Genomic DNA, 17,500 nt, shown 5'->3' with positions numbered 1-17,500 from the left:
AAGTGGCCGTTGTGGGGGACGGGAAGAACAGCGTGACGTGGTTGAGGGAGAGGCGGGAAGAAGACACGGTGCAGGGAAAGGGATGGGGGGAGGGGGATGTCACGGGCGGCGGGAGGAGGTAATGAAGGGGTAATTATCTCCCTGTGAGGAACATTGTAAGGGAGAAGGAGAAGAAGGTGCGTATCTCCCCACCAGATTCTGTTCCCTTACTCCCTTGTTTGGTACTGTTGTCGTGGAGAGAGATAGAGAGAGAGAGAGAGAGAGAGAGAGAGAGAGAGAGAGAGAGAGAGAGAGAGAGAGAGAGAGAGAGAGAGAGAGAGAGAGAGAGAGAGAGATTTACTAACTAGATAGATGGTACAGGGCAGAAGGATACGATGGACAGATGAATGAGAAAGGTAATGAAATAGTGTTACGAGAGATAAAATATTAATATGGAATATAAAGCAGAAAGAGATGGGGGAAAAAACGGGAGGAGGAAGAGAAATAATGGGCAGTAAAGAAGAGCAGATAGAGTGGAAGTAAAATAATGAAATGTGATACCGAAAGACGATAAGGAAATAGAGATAAAAGAGAAGATTGGAAAGAGGAACGGTGCTGCAGAGAAATGATGGAAAGAAGGAAAGAGAAATAGTAATAATGAAATAATGAAGGAGTAGATAGCAAGTTAATATGGAACAGAAAATGATAGACGATGAGGAAATAAAGACAGACGAGAAAAGAAGAATGGAAAAGGAGAATGACAAAGTTATTGTACAAGAAAATGGTAAAAGGAAGAAAAGAGTGAAGAATAACAGAATAAGAATACGGGATATAAAATTAATGAGAAACTGAGATGAAGAAGAAGAAAAAAAAAAAAGAAAGAAAATACAAAAGTGAGGGAATAGAATTAGAGTGACGCACAGCCGCAGTGTCTCGAAATCCTTACCCTTTTGAACTGTAAAAAAGAAGAAAGAAAACGTTCAAGGTAATGAACAAGGAAGGAGAGATTACACCTTTCATCTGCCTTAAACGAAAATAACGTAAGCGAGTCAGCCAGTCAGTCAGTATACAGGGAAACAGAGACACGACACCATCCTACTCAATACATATAAGTAAAAGGAACATCATGCCCATTGCAATAACACTGTATACCTTGTCATAATAAGAACACCATGCGCATTAAAAAGCGAAAGTTATGTATGCATTTTCATAACTAAGTGTATTAAAGAGAGAGAGAAAAAAAAAAAGTCGTGGTATCAAAGGGAGTCGCGAGTTGTCATTATGTAATTTCGTCGTTTGTTCCTGATTCCAATTACATTAAGAGAAAAAAAAAGTGCGAGTTGAAAGCAAGGCAGGTAATATTGTAAGTAATGCAATTATGTGTGTGTGTGTGTGTGTGTGTGTGTGTGTGTGTGTGTGTGTGTGTGTGTGTGTGTGTGTGTCCAAAGAGGAAGGGAAGGAGGAAGGGGACCAGGTGCGTTTGACCTAATTAGTTAAGGTGACAGGTACACGTAATGAGTTTACTTAACTGTAACAGGAAGAAAAGTAACCGACACACTAAACACATCAAGAATAAACAAGAACACACTGCACGTTCATACATATCCCAGATCATACATAAACAAAGTAAATAAAAGGTAAACTCTATCTCTACAAATACGAAAGCTAATATCAGCCTATTATTTGATGGAAGGAGGCGGAAGATTACGAAGGAGGAGGAGGAAGGAGAAGGAGTAGTAGGGGGAAGGGAAGACAGAGGGGTGGATAAGAGATAAGGGTATTTAATTAAGGCTCCAGTGGTAGTAAGAGGGTCATGGTCTTAGTAGAGGTTGTGGTGTTGTAATTCGTATCATTTCCTCAGTCAGTCTGTGGCTCTTTGATGACGGAAGATTAACTTGATTGGGCAATACTTTGGGTGAGTATAGGGGAAAACTAAAGAAGAAGGTAGTAATTACATGGACATATAGATGGATAGATATATAATAAATTGGTAAATAGTAGGTTGTTAGCCAGAGGAATGTATTATGGAATTTGAAAAGGAGAGAATTATAGCTATACAGATATATAAATCGATAGGTAAATAGATATACATACAGATAAGTGTAGATAATTTCAAAGATAAATGAAAATACAATAAATACCTTGTTATTTGGACCAATATATACAAGTTGATAGGTAAAAATACATAGTTTATTGACCATAACAACACACACACACACACACACACTATAACTACACCACCCCTCCTCAAATATCCTCCCTCCTCCCCATCCCTCTCCTCCTCCTCCTCCTCCTCGCCCACCCTGACCCACCCAACACAAACGAAGCTTTTCATACAGCAAGCGACTCTCTAAATCATGACCCCGCCCAGCCTCGGCCCCACCCAACCCCGCCCACCCAGCCTCTGACCCACCCCGTCCACCCACACCTTGTTCAGCCCGCCCCGCCACGCCCCGCCCCGCCCCGCCCCGCCCCAAGACCACCTCATCTTATACGAGTATATCCTTCCATATCGCTCTTCCTTTACCCAGTCCCTCTTACCGCCCCTCTCCCAGCTCTCCCTATCTCTGCCATAGAACAGGAGGGTGTGGTTGTGTGGCTATTGCGACGTTGTGTGTGTGTGTGTGTGTGTGTGTGTGTGTGTGTGTGTGTGTCTGTGTGTGTGTGTGTGTGTGTGTGTGTGTGTGTGCGTGTAATGTACCTAAAAGAGTTGTTTATATCGATGTTTCCAACGACACACACACACACACACACACACACACAAGCAGGATGTTAGGACGTAAGCCTGAGTGACCCCCATTACCTTCCCCCCCCTCCTCTACTTCTCGCGTGCACACACACACACACACACACACACACACACACGTCCCAGGGTAGTATAGGGAGGAGAGTGCGTCAGTCGGGGTCTGGATAGTGACGGTGACGGGAGAGTGTGGTGACGCTGAGGTGATGGTGACTCCTAGTGTGTGTGTGTGTGTGTGTGTGTGTGTGTGTGTGTGTGTGTGTGTGTGTGTGTGTTGTGATGGTGACTTGTATCGGTGAACTGTAATGGTGACTTGTATTGTGATGGTGTAATATTGATTTTTTAATATGATAATGACTTATAATAATGGTGACCTAAATTGTGATGGTGACATTATAATGATGACTCCTATATCGTGATGGTGACTTAATAATGGTGACCTCTATGCTGCGATGGTTATTTATAATAATGATAGTGACCTATACTGCGATGATGAAGCGCGGATGGTGACCTGTGTGTGATGATACGCAATAATGGTGACATAGTAAAGGTCACCTCTATATTGTGACATATGAATCGTGATACGCATATGGTGACAGCCGTGAAATTATCCTCTTATGGTGATAGAAATGAAGAAAACACACCTACATAGTGACAAAAATATGATGATCACTATCCCAACACTATAAGAGTACATTGCAGTGACTTAGCAGTGAAATTCCTATAGTGAACTCCGTAGAGGGTGAGCTGTGGTGTCCTAATGATAACAGTGTAGTGACCCTAGTATGGTGAAATCCGTATGATGATGCTATGAAGGCTTGTAATGTTCGTAGTGATGATGCGCTGTGCGGTGTGTAGTGTGGTTGGCATCACCATTAATTGGGAGAGTATGGTGCAATGGTGATGGGGAGGGTTGAAGCGCGAGAGAGAGAGAGAGAGAGAGAGAGAGAGAGAGAGAGAGAGAGAGAGAGAGAGAGAGAGAGAGAGAGAGAGAGAGAGAGAGCGCTGCGACATATGCAATGTGTCAACGAAGCGTGGGAAAGAAGAAAATGAGAAAGAGAGAGAGAGAGAGAGAGAGAGAGAGAGAGAGAGAGAGAGAGAGAGAGAGAGAGAGAGAGAGAGAGAGAGAGAGAGAGAGAAACTAATTGATTTTTGGAAACTAAAAACATGGAAAAATTTAGTACGTAAACAATTTAGGTTCATGTACGTGTTTGACTTTGGTACCACACACACACACACACACACACACACACACACACACACACACACACACACACACACACACACAAAGCGGCCTGCCATAAACAGTCACGGGCGTGGACCTACACACACAAACACATACACACAAGTACACACAAAGTACAACACAACATGGTACTTGTAAGCGGTCACTCCCCGTGTGTGTGTGTATGTGTGTGTGTATAAGGGTGGGGAGGGTGTGGGTAGGGGAATGGCAGGCTTATACTAGGAAGGGTGGCCGTGGGAATGGGTGTGGATGCGGGTCTTTAGAGTGGTGTGGGCGTGAATAAGTGGGCGTGTGTGTGTGTGTGTGTGTGTGTGTGTGTGTGTGCGTGCGTGCGGGTACGGGCACGAGTGTGTCTCTTATGAAATGTGTGTGTGTGTTTGTGTGTGCGTTAGACACTTGCATACAAGAACACTAATATCATGATTTTTATTTATGTTTATTGTGTTGTTTATTGCTATTATGAGTAATGGCATTATTATTATTATTATCATCATTATTATTATTATTAGTAGTAGTAGTAGTAGTAGTAGCAATAGTAGAAGAAGAAACAACGTTAATAGCACCAGTAGTTCTATCAGTAGTCCATAAAACATTATCTTGATCAGATCGCCTCTAAATATAGCCTTGAGGAGGTACACAGCCGCTGTTTAAGGGCGAACCATCTGCCTTGCCTTAATTGCATGCGTGGGTAGTGCTGGAGATGGAGAGAGAGAGAGAAGGGAGGAGAGAATGGGGGACTAGATGGCTGCACGTGGCCGGCTGGGATAGGGGATGAGGGAGGGAGTATAGAGCAAGGAGTTCCCTATGGCGTGTGTATAGAGGGCGGTGGATGGGAGCCAGTGGGTGTTGGTGTGCTAGTGTGTTGTTAGATACTGTGATTGCACAACATACGGGAGCAATTGAATTCAGGGCGTGATTGAGTGCTGATAGCCGTGCTGTGGGTGGGTGAGGGGAGGGAGGGAGAGGAGGAGGAAAGGTTGGGAGGAGTGAAGGGTCGAGGCGGGTTTCCGAAAAGGGGAGGCGTGGCGTGCGTGAGTTGATTTGTGGGACGCGGAGTGTATTGAAGTATTGTTATGGGCGTTTTGGTCAACCGAGGATTGTTTATGTGTGTCGGGGGACGGGAAGCGGGAAAGGGATGTTCGATATATGAGTGAAAGGGGAAGGGGTGAAGGGAGAGTGAGGGTGAAGGGTGGGTGTTGCCGAGGCCTCGAGACAACATGTTCTGTGAGTGGCAGGTCAAAATGCGTTATTTGTTGGTGTTGTTTTGACCGCAGACTGGCGGGACGGCAGCTGGATGTGGTGGTGGTGATGGTGGTGCTGGTGGTCGTGGTGGTCGTGGTGGTGGTGGTGGTCGTGGTGATATACAATAATATTTTTTTCTCTTTTTCACAAATCCTTTAAACCTTGAGATGATGGATCATGCATCTTGTGAAACGTGTTGTTTTTCTTCTATTCGTGGCGATTTACTTCCAATAAATGTTATGGAATTTTAAAGCACTTGGGTTAAGAATGTACCTGACAATACAATAAATATTAGTTTCATGGTTTCCTCGAAAATTCCTTCATGCACATTGTGATTGTTTTTTCATGACTGACCTGCTGAAGTATTATTCATTCAGCCTTACAGTGTATCGGTATTCTTCATTTCTTCGGCAAAACAGTTTTTTTTTTTTTTTTTCCCACTGAACTGCGGGGAATAACATATTAATTTGCTTGCGTGTATCTGTAAATGTTCGTGCATGAGCGATGCCCTTGTATGGAGTGGTGGGCGGCGCGCTGTTCCACACTCACAGGCCGGCTTTTCATTCAGCCTTTAGCGGCGAGTTCTGCGCATTACTTCAGCTCATTCTGTTTTTTATCCCTCCTCGACTTTCAAGTCTGACCAGATTCCTTAGGGCTTAGTGTGAGCCTCCACCTTTGGGCGTCAAGTGTGAATCAGCCCCCTCAATCAGTGAGTGCGGGGCCTTGCAAGGGCATCCCTCCGGCGTCACGTAGATGTTAATGTTACGCCCGCCCCTTGTAACACGCCCACGCCCTGGCAGCTGGTGATGGGCGGCGGCGGCTCAGGTGGGAGTCCTGTTTACCTGCGCAAGGGATGGATATGACACGTACATGAGTATTGACACGACACGCGGCGAGGTAATGGATGTGTTGTTTTGCTGCAGCCCCGTGATGATGATGAAGAGGAAGAGGAAGAGGAAGTGCAGGAAAAAAAAAAAAGAGGAAGTGGGGGAGAAAAATGGAGGAGAAAGTTGGGGAAGGGCAGGAAAAAGAGAGTAAAGATGAGTAAGAGAGGTAGACGGGTCGGGTGGATCCTCACGTGCACGTAACCTTGATTCACTTGGACACCACAACCCCGCCCATTCCTCGCTCCTCTCACACCGCCTTCCTTTGCTCTCCTCTCCTGCTACTCTATCTCTACCACTCCACTCTACTCTCCTTCCTTCCTCTTGACTCTGACCCCTTCTTTTCTCCTCCTTTCTTTGTCCTTATCGCATCATAATTTCCCTGTCTCTTATTTTCACCCTCATCCTCCACTTACTCCGCTACACTCCACCTTATCTTCCCTTCCTCCGTCTGCACTCCCTCCCATAGCTATGACACGGCCCCTTGAGCTTGTCCGGCCGTCAGGTGGAGTGGCGTCTTGGAAGTAGGAGGAGGAGAAGAGTGTCATTTTCCCCTATGTCATATCCCTTCTGCTTTTGTCTTTCTTCTTGGTCTTCAGAGTCACGATTATATAATTGCAGGGTTCCTGGTCCTTGGTGTCACGCAGTATGGGTGTTTGTAATGGTGAGGAACAGCCAGGAGGACTATGTGAGGAGGCACTGTTTCGGGGAGCACAGTGCTGTAGAGGGTTAATTAAGAGGGAGGGAGAGGAGGGTGGTGAGTGGAGGTAACGCTACACCACAACTTGATTCACTACTGGCTTCTGTTACTATATACGTGGTGAAAGGAGGCGCTGTTTAAGGTCTTTACCGGGCGTTCCTGCCAAGCTTGCCATTTGAGAAGAGGAGGAGTAGGAGGTAAAGGAGCAAAAAACAACAGTAGCAAACTTTTTGGTTCTTACTGGCTAGTTTGTGGGGACGATACGGCGAGAGAAGTGGGATTACATAGGTGAAGGTAAGGAAGGAAGAAGGGAAAAGGAGAGAGAGGTCACTAGGCACCCATACGTGTACGGGCAAACACTAGGCGGCTCTGGGAAGGACCTGGAATGTCAATCTGTCCTCCTGAGGCTCGAAGCACAGCACGTCACGCGGCCAGTCAGTCAATCACGTTACATTAATAGTCTAAGGACAGAAGTCTAGTGTAAGAAGTGTGTTTAGCTGGCCTGGGTTAGAGTCTCGTGCCTGGGAAAGCCGAGCAGTGGATGCATATTCATGAACCAACGAGATATTTGCCTCAGTGAATGTACATCAGAATCAGATATTTTTAACTACACTTGCTACTAAAATAGACGTTAAAGATGAAGGCTTGTGTTATGAGTTGCTGAGGGCTTGCTTATAATATTGAAGCATTATATTATAGTCTATTAGTAAAGTTTAATCATCATAATTTAGTGTATTAGTAAAGTTTAGATATCTTAATTCAGTCTATCAGCAAAGTTTGAACATCATAATTTAGTGCCTTAGTAAAGTTTAAACATCATAATTTAATCTACTAGTAAAGCTTAGTCCATTAGTAAAGCTTAAACATCACAACTTAGTCTATAAGTAAAGTTTAAACATCAAAGCTTAGTCTGCTAGTAAAGCTTAAACATCACAACTTAGTCTATAAGTAAAGTTTAAACATCACAACTTAGTCCATTAGTAAAGTTTAAACATCAAAGCTTAGTCTGTTAGTAAAGTTTAAAAATCACAAATTAGTCTATAAGTAAAGTTTAAACATCACAACTTAGTCCATTAGTAAAGCTTAAACATCACAACTTAGTCTAGAAATAAAGTTTAAACATCACAACTTAGTCTATAATTAAAGTTTAAACATCATAATTTAATATCTCAGTAAAGTTTAACCACCGCAATTTATTCTACTAGTAAAATTTAAACATCAAAATTTAGTCTATTGGTAAAGTGGGGTCCCTTGCACATCCACACGCAGGCAATGTTGTTCACGCACTCTTAACATTCCCCAAATCACTCACACACGAAACACGAGTGACATTTGTTTTATTTTTGTCAAGTTCGCCTTGTTTGTCTGACGTGTGCACGGAATTTGAATATGTGGTGATGGAAGAGAGGAGCAGGAGGAGGAGGAGGGAGGAGGGAGGAAGGAAGGAAGGATGAGGACGAGGAGAAAAATAGAGGAAGTATTTTCATCATCTTGTATCGTTCTCTCTCTCTCTCTCTCTCTCTCTCTCTCTCTCTCTCTCTCTCTCTCTCTCTCTCTCTCTCTCTCTCTCTCTCTCTCTCTCTTCTCCCTTGTCTTCCTCTCCTTCTCTCCCTCCCTATCTATTAAATTAATTCCCTCCACTTCCCTCCCTTTTCTTGCTCTTCCTGTCGGCTGCCTCTCACGCTCATCATTCTCTCTCTCTCTCTCTCTCTCTCTCTCTCTCTCTCTCTCTCTCTCTCTCTCTCTCTCTCTCTCTCTCTCTCTCGCTCTCGCTCTCTCTCTCTCTCTCTCTCTCTCTCTCTCTCTCTCTCTCTCTCTCTCTCTCTCTCTCTCTCTCTCTCTCTCTTACTGATGCAGCTTCCTTATAAGTATTTTAAGAAAACACACACACACACACACACACACACACACACACACCATTCATGTATCTACGCACACGTGCAGTTAAGGGCGTATACAGACACACACACACACACACACACACACACACACACACACACACACACACACACACACACACACACACACACACATACACTTATAAGGCGTGTAAACCTCCAAGGACTTTAATTGGGAGAGGCGCGGCGGTGCAAAGTTCAAGGTCACTGGTATTGTTGTTGTTGTTGTGTGTGTGTGTGTGTGTATGTGTGTCGGTAACAGTGATGGGCGGCTCGCTGGTACCTAAAATTCAGTTCGTAGCTCGCTGTGTTCAGTAAGGATTCGCTGCATAGTTCACCTTGTTAGGGGTGGTAGTGGTTGTGGTGGTGGTGGTGGTGCATGACTGACAGGTTGCCAATCAGAGAGACATAACACAGTCAAACATAAACACTGCAAGGTGACAGACGGAGGGAAAGACGGACATCACAGGTGGCAAGTAATGATATACAAATAGTGAGGCAAATATTGACGCAGGTAAAGGCGGCGGATGCGTGAGAGAAGGACATACACTGAGAGATAAACACACACACAAAGGAAGGAACAGAGTTAGTAAAGATGCAAATTTGAGGGAATGTAAAGACGACAGAAAGGATGAAAACGTATCAACACACGTGGAAATAAATAATAAAAGAACGTATTTCAACAGGGAGACATACAAACAGTAAAAATAGAGAAAAATAGAATACAGGCATAGAAGAGAAGATGAAAAGTGAAACAAAGAAGCGAATAAATATACAAATCCAATTAGAGAAAAACTCAACAGTAGAGACGGGAAAATATTAAACATAGGGAAAATAATACTAACAGAATACGTTTATAAAAGAAAAAGACTAAAAAAGAAAAAAAAGCGATACACAAGAAGACAAAACAAACCAAAATACAACAGTGAGGGACAAATCGAAGTCAGGACCTGCATACAGACAAACAAATAGACAGACACACAAATAAAAGAGTCTGCCAGCACACGCACGCCTCCTGGTAGAAAACGAGGGACTTTGCAGAGAAAACTGTTCCATTTTGTGCCTTAGACTGAAGTGGTTTGGTAGAGTTTAGAAAGACTTATCACCATTAGATTTGCCTTATTTTCTGAGCTTTTATTGGGCATTTATTGTACTAAAGACGAAGGTAATGAGATAAAGTGTGTTTGGCGAATACTGTTTGTCTGCTGTCTTGATCCCTCTTGCCAGTGTTGTTTGGTACTAAACAGAAACGCTGTTGTAGAATTTGCATGCATTTGTTGTAGTAAGGATGAAAGCAATGAAATGAAGCGTGTTTGTCGAATACTGTCTGCATGCTGTCTTGGTCCCTCTTGGTAGTGTTGTTTAGCACCAAATAGAGATGTTGTTGGAACTTATGTAGCGAAGAAAATAAGAACAAAAAGTAGAGGGACTGTAAAAGATCAGTTAGGTTATATAAAACAGTTCATGAGCACTTACAATTTATCACCTACTATCATCTTACCAATATCTATTCACCTCCCTCTTGAAAATATTAAACGTCTCTATAATATCACGTTATTGCTGAGTTTGTCCTTTTCATATGTACGTCTGTAGTGGAGAGCTTTCCTTCAATTTAAAAGTGCTGCGAGAGAATATAAACATAAAAATACAATACATGAACTAAACATAATTATAATTGCATAGTATTCGCATAAATTCCCATATTTTTACACAAAAGACAAATACATACATTTGTCCACCATTTTTAAACATGTCCTTAGATTTTCCCGAGTTTTGTGAAGGAAATGAGGACGCATTGGAGTAATGGGTCGAGAAGGAGGGAGGGAGAGAGGGAGAGGTGAAAAGATGTAGTAGGAAGGAGACTGAGAGAACAGAGATAGGAAAGACGGGATGTTGAAGATAGAAGGAAGTTTGCGGTAGGAAAGGAAAGAATATTGAGCGGGAAAATAGATAAATCAGATCACGAGTGGAAAGGGGAAAGAAAATCAAGTATAGGAAGATTTGGAAGAGAGAGAGAGAGAGAGAGAGAGAGAGAGAGAGAGAGAGAGAGAGAGAGAGAGAGAGAGAGAGAGAGAGTCATAAAAGCATAAGGTTAGTTTTGTTTTGAAATAGATTAACCAACGCAACAGGTTACGAACAGAGAGAGAGAGAGAGAGAGAGAGAGAGAGAGAGAGAGAGAGAGAGAGAGAGAGAGAGAGGACACCAATACCCCCTGAGCGGCGCGAATCCCAAGGGCGCGGCGGGAATAACAAGGCTTTAGTTCCCTTCACTCAGCGTGATGAGCGAAAGTTTTGTGTGTTGATGCGAAGCAAATATTGGCCGGGACGATTCTTTTTTATATATATATTTTTGTCTCTTTGTCTTTAGAGTCGTCAATTGCTGCTGTTTGCGAAATAAATCCACCGATCATTCCATTTCATTTATATTTATTTATTCAACACATTCACTCGCACCATCAGGTTTTCCCATTTTTATTTCGTATTGACGCAAACAGCCGGAGTTTTCAGACCATGATTTATTTATCCATCTATTCTCTCCAATTCATGCTATACGAATCCCCCATACTGTCCACTGCATTACTATTTATATATTTTCCCCATCAAAACTGAGGGTGATATTGAAATCTGCTTCCATTTCATTGACCCGCCACACTCACGGCTCAGGGTTGAAGATAGAGAAGGGTGGCGGGATGGCGGGGGGAGTAATATATGAAGCCAGTGAGGGGACCGTCTGATACTGGGTATAAAATATGTCCCAGATAAAAGAGAGGCGGGCGAGCGTTTTCACGACAATGGCTAGGAGAGGATGGATGATGGCGCCTTGGGTCAGAATTTCAAGTAACACTCTGTACTCTTCCTCTGCGTTTCCCTTCATTCTCAAAACTTCTAATCAAACTTATATTGATTATTAGACAAACAGGCCATTATTTAGAGTAAGTTTTATGGGCAATCTACTGCCAAACTACATATAAACCTTGACAAATGGTAGATTCTCAGCAAATCAGAGAACGTAAGGTTAAGGAAAATGCTTAAGACAATGTAAGTGTGTTTTTTGTTACTCGACTTTTTGACCATGACTGCACAAGTAAGCATTACATCTATACTGACCGACACTGTATCGAGTGTCATTTTTGCTCCTTAAGATGAGAAATGATAGATGCTTAGCGGATCAGAGGTGTTAGGTTAAGGGAAACTCTAAACACAGTGGACATGAGTGTGTTACGTCACTCGAAATTTGACCATGACTGTATAAGTAAACATGAGATAATACATAACTTTTTTTACTGGCAGTCACTGTTTTCCTTGTTATTTTTGCCTCCCTTCAAAATCTTACGCTGAATAATGTATGTATGACGCAGAAAACGTGTCATGCCATTGAATACTGTGTAACGCTATTCAGTGTCCAGAAATAAGAGGGTATTGAGATATAAAGCATTTATGAGCAATACATAATACTTACTCTACACAGAAATGCGTGCCTTGTCACTGCATATTGTGTGAATATCGCTGATCTGGCTTCAAAAATAAAAGCATATTGAGACAGAAAGCATGTATCAGCAATATACAATACTTGCTCTTAACATTTTATCATCTAGACACAGCCATGAACGCATAACGGTTAATAGAGGGCTTCTTTGTTATTGGAGTGTGTTTGCTGGTGAGAAATAGAGTATGAGACTATTCCACGCACTGCATCCCTTTGTACTAGAGCTGGGTGTGTAGATGTGTCGCTTCAAGGGCCCGAAGGAAAACTATGTGGATATACTTAGCTAATTACTGGCAGTCTTAATGATCACTTTAATCACTCCCTTTGATGAGCCTCGTCAAGCAGAGGAATTACCATGTCCTCTCTTGCTTGCCGACTCCAACACACACACACACACACACACACACACACACACACACACACACAGCTAGACATACAGACAGATATATTTGATAAATAGTGAGTAGATAGGTGGATAGATGATAGATCGATTATTCATTGAACACACACACACACACACACACACACACACACACACACACACACACACACACACACACACACACACACACACACACACACACACACACACACACACACACACACACACACACACACCTTATATTATCACATGAAACACATTTTTCCATCTAGTCATTACCTGAATACGTAATTAGTCTCATTTACGTGTCATCAGGTGTGATCTGAGAGATGAGACTATCGCAGTAACTCTGTCTGGAACCTCTTCCGTAAACAGATTCTCTCTCTCACACACACGGCTTATATATACCTAAGATCAGTGACTGGGTGTGCCGGGGAGTCTCTTTAATTAAGTTGTAGATGGATCAACCAAACTTCTCCTCCCCAGCCCTGTCTAGCCACGTCAGTCAGTGTTGCCAGGTAATTCGATGGCGTGTGGACCTTAAAGGATGACGGAATGTTTGGTTCATAGTGGTGGTGTATTGGTGTGTGTTTGTGTGTTGGATGTGGTGGTGGTAGTAGTGGTGATGGTAGTAGTAGTAGTAATAGTAGTGGTTTCTTGTTTGTTTGTCTGCTAGTTGTTGTTGTTGTTGTTGTTGTTGTTGTAATCGAAAGAAAACAGTATTATTTCTATTCAGCAATGAAAGTAGTAGTAGTAGTAGTAGCAGTAGTAGTAGTAATAGTAGTAGTAGTAGTAGTAGAAGAAGTGGTAGTCGTACGTAGTAGCTGTAATAATTGTAGTTGTAGTATTAGTTGTTATTGTCTTTGCTGTTACAAGAAAAAAAAACTCGAAACCAAATGAACGAGATTTTCATATACCCGCTTCCTTATAACATGTACTGAATAGCTCTCCTAACTACGAGTCTACTGGTCCAGGTCCGAGCCATATCATCGCACCACACCTCCTCCCGTACTCGTTGGCAGAGAAAAGTGTACAGGAAGACATTAGGAAGATACATTGGCGTACTTGGATGTCGTTTTCTTTACCGAGGAGACTGTAGGGGGAACCGAATCTCTTCACAAATTCAAAGGGGAGAGGAAGTTAATTTCCACGGCAAAAGATAAAGCAAATGTTTTTTTTTTCTTTCCTTCTCTTTCCTTATCCTCTCTTTTATCTTCCCTCTCGTGTCCTCATATTTGGTTACCTCTTTATCTTTATTCGTCTTCCCTCATTCTATTATTTTTTTTTCGTTCCTCCCTTCCTATCGCCCTCCCTCTCCCTCTCCCTCTCTCTCTCTCTCAGTCTTATTTATATTTCTTTCTCTTCCTCCCTCTGTCCATCTCCTGTTTCTGTCTTCCTTCTTTTTCTCTCTTTTCTCTCTCCCTATATTTGTTTCTTATCTTCCATCTCTCTGTCCTTATACTTCCTGTCTCTCTCTCTCTCTCTCTCTCTCTCTCTCTCTCTCTCTCTCTCTCTCTCTCTCTCTCTCTCTCTCTCTCAACATTTATTTTTCTCATATCTTCTCTTCTTCTTCCTTATTTACTTTAACTTCATCTTTACTCTTTCCTACGTTTGAATTTCTATTGTTTTATCACACTTACTTCCTCTCCCTCTCTTTCCTTCCTCTTCCTCTTCCTCTTTTCCCTTATTCCGTCAATGGTCAATGAGGCATGGCTGAGGGAGTGGTGGTGGTGGTGGTGGTGGTGGTGGTGGTGATGGGTGTGGCTGTTTCGGTGGGAGTGTTGGGGGTTTGGGGGTGTAGAGGGGTGTAACCTGCCGCCCATCAGAGCCAACTAGGTCACAAGGCCACTTTGATGATGCCTCCTGCTCCTCCTCCTCCTCCTCCTCCTCCTCCTCCATATTCCACCACCTACTCCTACTACTAACACTGTCATCATTGCTATCATTATATTAGCTCTTTCTCCTCCTTTTTCCCTTTTTTTAGTCTTCTATTGCTAGTTCTTCTTTTATCTTATTTATTTGTTTGTTTGTTTGTTGCTTGTTTTGTTTCTTCCTTCCTTTCTTCCTGCTTCCTTATCATGATTCTTGTTTTATCTCTTCCTCATTCTTCTGTTTTATTTCTTCTATTTTCTTCTCCTTCTCCTTTTCTTCCCCTTCATCTTCCATCCTTCTCCTCCTCCTGCCCTTCTTCTTCCTTCCTTCTCCTCCTCCTCTTCTTCCTCCTCCTTTTTATTCGCCTCTCTTTCTCTCTCTCTCCTGCTTCTCTTTCTCCCCCTCTACACTTCCCCCCTTCCTCTACCTCCTCCCTTTCCTCTACATCATCATCATTCACCTCGCCTTCCACCATCATCACCACCACCCTCACATCCACGACTGCCACCACCACCACCACCATCAATACATCAGCTGTCACCGGTACTTACTCTTACATTGCAAACTTAAGGCACCACTGTAAGCATCGTGTACACTGCATCACTGGATACGCCCATAAATAAACAGACGCACACTCGCTCTATATACTCAAGGCTGGTGATCGGGAGCGCTTGTTGGTCCCTTGTCTTAATTAAGCTGTGACGCAATTTTTTTTTGACACTGCCCTTGGGAGATTTGGCAGCGCAAGGTGGGCGGGCGGGCGGGCTGGGCAGAGGCAGCAGATGTGTTGGTGTGGCTCGCTTGATGTGATATATTGTGATGAGTTGGTCCGTGGTCGTGGTCGTCCCAGTAAGAGGTGATGTCACGAAAGGGAGGGGAAGAGTCTGGGTGTGGAGTAGGTGTGGCAAAGGCAAAGGCCGCTGACTGAGTGAGGGATGAGCATGTGGTGGCCCAAAAAGGAGTGGTAGGAAGGTGGACATTTGAGGCTCGGTGGGAGATAGAAGGTCAGGGTAGCTGATGTGAGGGACCTGGATGACGGAAAAGACTTATTACAGGACCCCTAACTGTAGTAAAGGTGCTGATAAGTAAGGGAGACCACGAAAAGGAGTGTTAAAAGATAGAGGAAATTGGATTCTGAGCTTGATCTGATGAAAAAGACCCTCAGATGAGTTAGAAGTGATGATATGTAAGTTTTCCCTCAAAAGGAGTGTTAAAAGATAGAAATTGAAGGTTCTGAGTTTAACTGGATTATGAAAAAGTTATCACAAGATCTCTAAGTGTAGTAAAGATGTTGACAAACAATGATGCACCTACAAGGAGTGTTAAAGGAGAGAAATTTGAGGTGCTGAGCTTGATGAAGAGGTGAGGTGGAGGTGGTGACATGCTAAAGAATAAAGGAGGTTGATGAAGAAGTTAGATGGCAGAAGAAGTTAAGTGGAAGACCTTGTAGAGGTGGCGAAGGCTGCTGGGTGATAAGAGACCTAAAATTAAGAGTTAAGACCATAAGAACATAAGAAATTTAGACAAGCTGCGAGAAACCATCTGGCTAACAGTTCCCTTATAAAACACACCTATCTATTTCCACCTGTCATCCCCATCCATAAATTTGTCTAATCTTCTTTTAAATTTAAGCTCCTTCTTTACTCTGATAAGAAAGATAAGAAAAGAATGTTGAAAGACGAAAAGTTAGGTTTCTGGTCCTGGTGGAAAAGGTTAGGCAAGGGTGGAAATGAAGCGTTACGGTAATGGAGATTTATGAAAGCGATGGAGAGTGGGCGGAGAGAGAAAAAAGTTAGTGGAAAATCATGTCAAATCTATCGCAGCTTACGAAAGAGTCCCCCCCCCCAAAAAAAAAAAAAAAGTGGATATTTGAAGTTTTTGCGATGATGGAAGATGGATAGGAAGCAGTGGCGATGTGTTATGGCAAGGATAAAATTAAATACAGTCAAGGTGGAAAATGTTGATAGGAATTAAAATGTTAGTAGGAAAACCTTAGTAAGAAATGTAACTAGTAATAGCATGGAATTATAGTGAACGGAGAGCTGTGTATGGAGTTGATGCATGAATGGAGACAAACGTAGGAAGTTCTATCGGTCTTAGGATAGTGCATTATGATAGTGACCTATTAGAAATTACTATGAATGGAGTAGGTGAGTATAAGGACGATAAACAATGATAGACAGTAGTTTATTGTACGAAAAGAGCTAATAGAGGTAGATAATTACACGTAAATCAATATAGAACCAACAGATAGTGGTGGAAAAGAGAGAGAGAGAGAGAGAGAGAGAGAGAGAGAGAGAGAGAGAGAGAGAGAGAGAGAGAGAGAGAGAGAGAGAGAGAGTTGAAGGCTGGTGATGATATAGGAAGAGATGGGTGTGGAGTGAGGGGTATGGGGATAGTAATGGGGAGGTTCATGGGGGCGGCAGAGAGAAGGGTGTTGGATGGATGAGGTAGAGCGGGGGGGGGGGAGATCACTTTGTTTGTTTAATTAGTGTTTTTTTGTGATCGTTATATTTTTTTTCATGCGAAGTGCTTTTAGTAATTGTTGCATTAATTAGGCGTGCGTGTGTAAAAAAAAATGTATTTGTATGTATGAGAGAGAGAGAGAGAGAGAGAGAGAGAGAGAGAGAGAGAGAGAGAGAGAGAGAGAGAGAGAGAGAGAGAGAGAGAGAGAGAGGGGTTCTAACTACATATAAATCATCATGGCAACGCTTATTCATTATTCATTAGCTAGTTAAAAATTAAATATATAAACTTTTGTTACATCACATAAAACACAAACAAGTTATTCCTCAGAGCTACGTGTCAGACCCTCAGTATTTATACACAAAGGAAAAAGTTCAACATAAATACGCCCTTGTAAAAAAAAAAAAAAATCACAAACTATATTATTTTTTTGCCTTAACTAAAACTACACGCACACACTTCATCATTTTCATATCAAAAGCAATATGTGCACACACACACACACACACACACACACACACACACACACACACACACACACACACACACACACACACACACACACACACACACACACAGCGGTACCTCCTCGTCACAAAACG

The 17,500-nt window shown here is 42.7% G+C and overlaps 1 protein-coding gene across 17 annotated transcripts in view; it reads left to right on the top strand.

The window, feature by feature from the left end:
• Positions 1-17,500, top strand: part of LOC135100596 (uncharacterized) — a 412,487-nt gene that overhangs the window by 154,538 nt on the left and 240,449 nt on the right. The window contains exon 1 of one of the 17 annotated variants that reach the window (XM_064003651.1): positions 2,844-2,925. The exons of 15 other annotated variants lie outside the window; for them this stretch is intronic. The gene's annotated coding sequence lies outside the window, so the exon portion shown is untranslated. Of the gene's footprint in view, positions 1-2,843; positions 2,926-17,500 lie in introns of those variants that run through there. One more of the 17 variants, XM_064003649.1, reaches the window with a different exon arrangement.

Source organism: Scylla paramamosain, chromosome 5 (assembly GCF_035594125.1).
Source record: "Scylla paramamosain isolate STU-SP2022 chromosome 5, ASM3559412v1, whole genome shotgun sequence".
NCBI lineage: Eukaryota > Metazoa > Arthropoda > Malacostraca > Decapoda > Portunidae > Scylla > Scylla paramamosain.
Note: the sequence above shows the minus strand (reverse complement) of the source record. Positions and strands in the feature narration are given on the sequence as shown.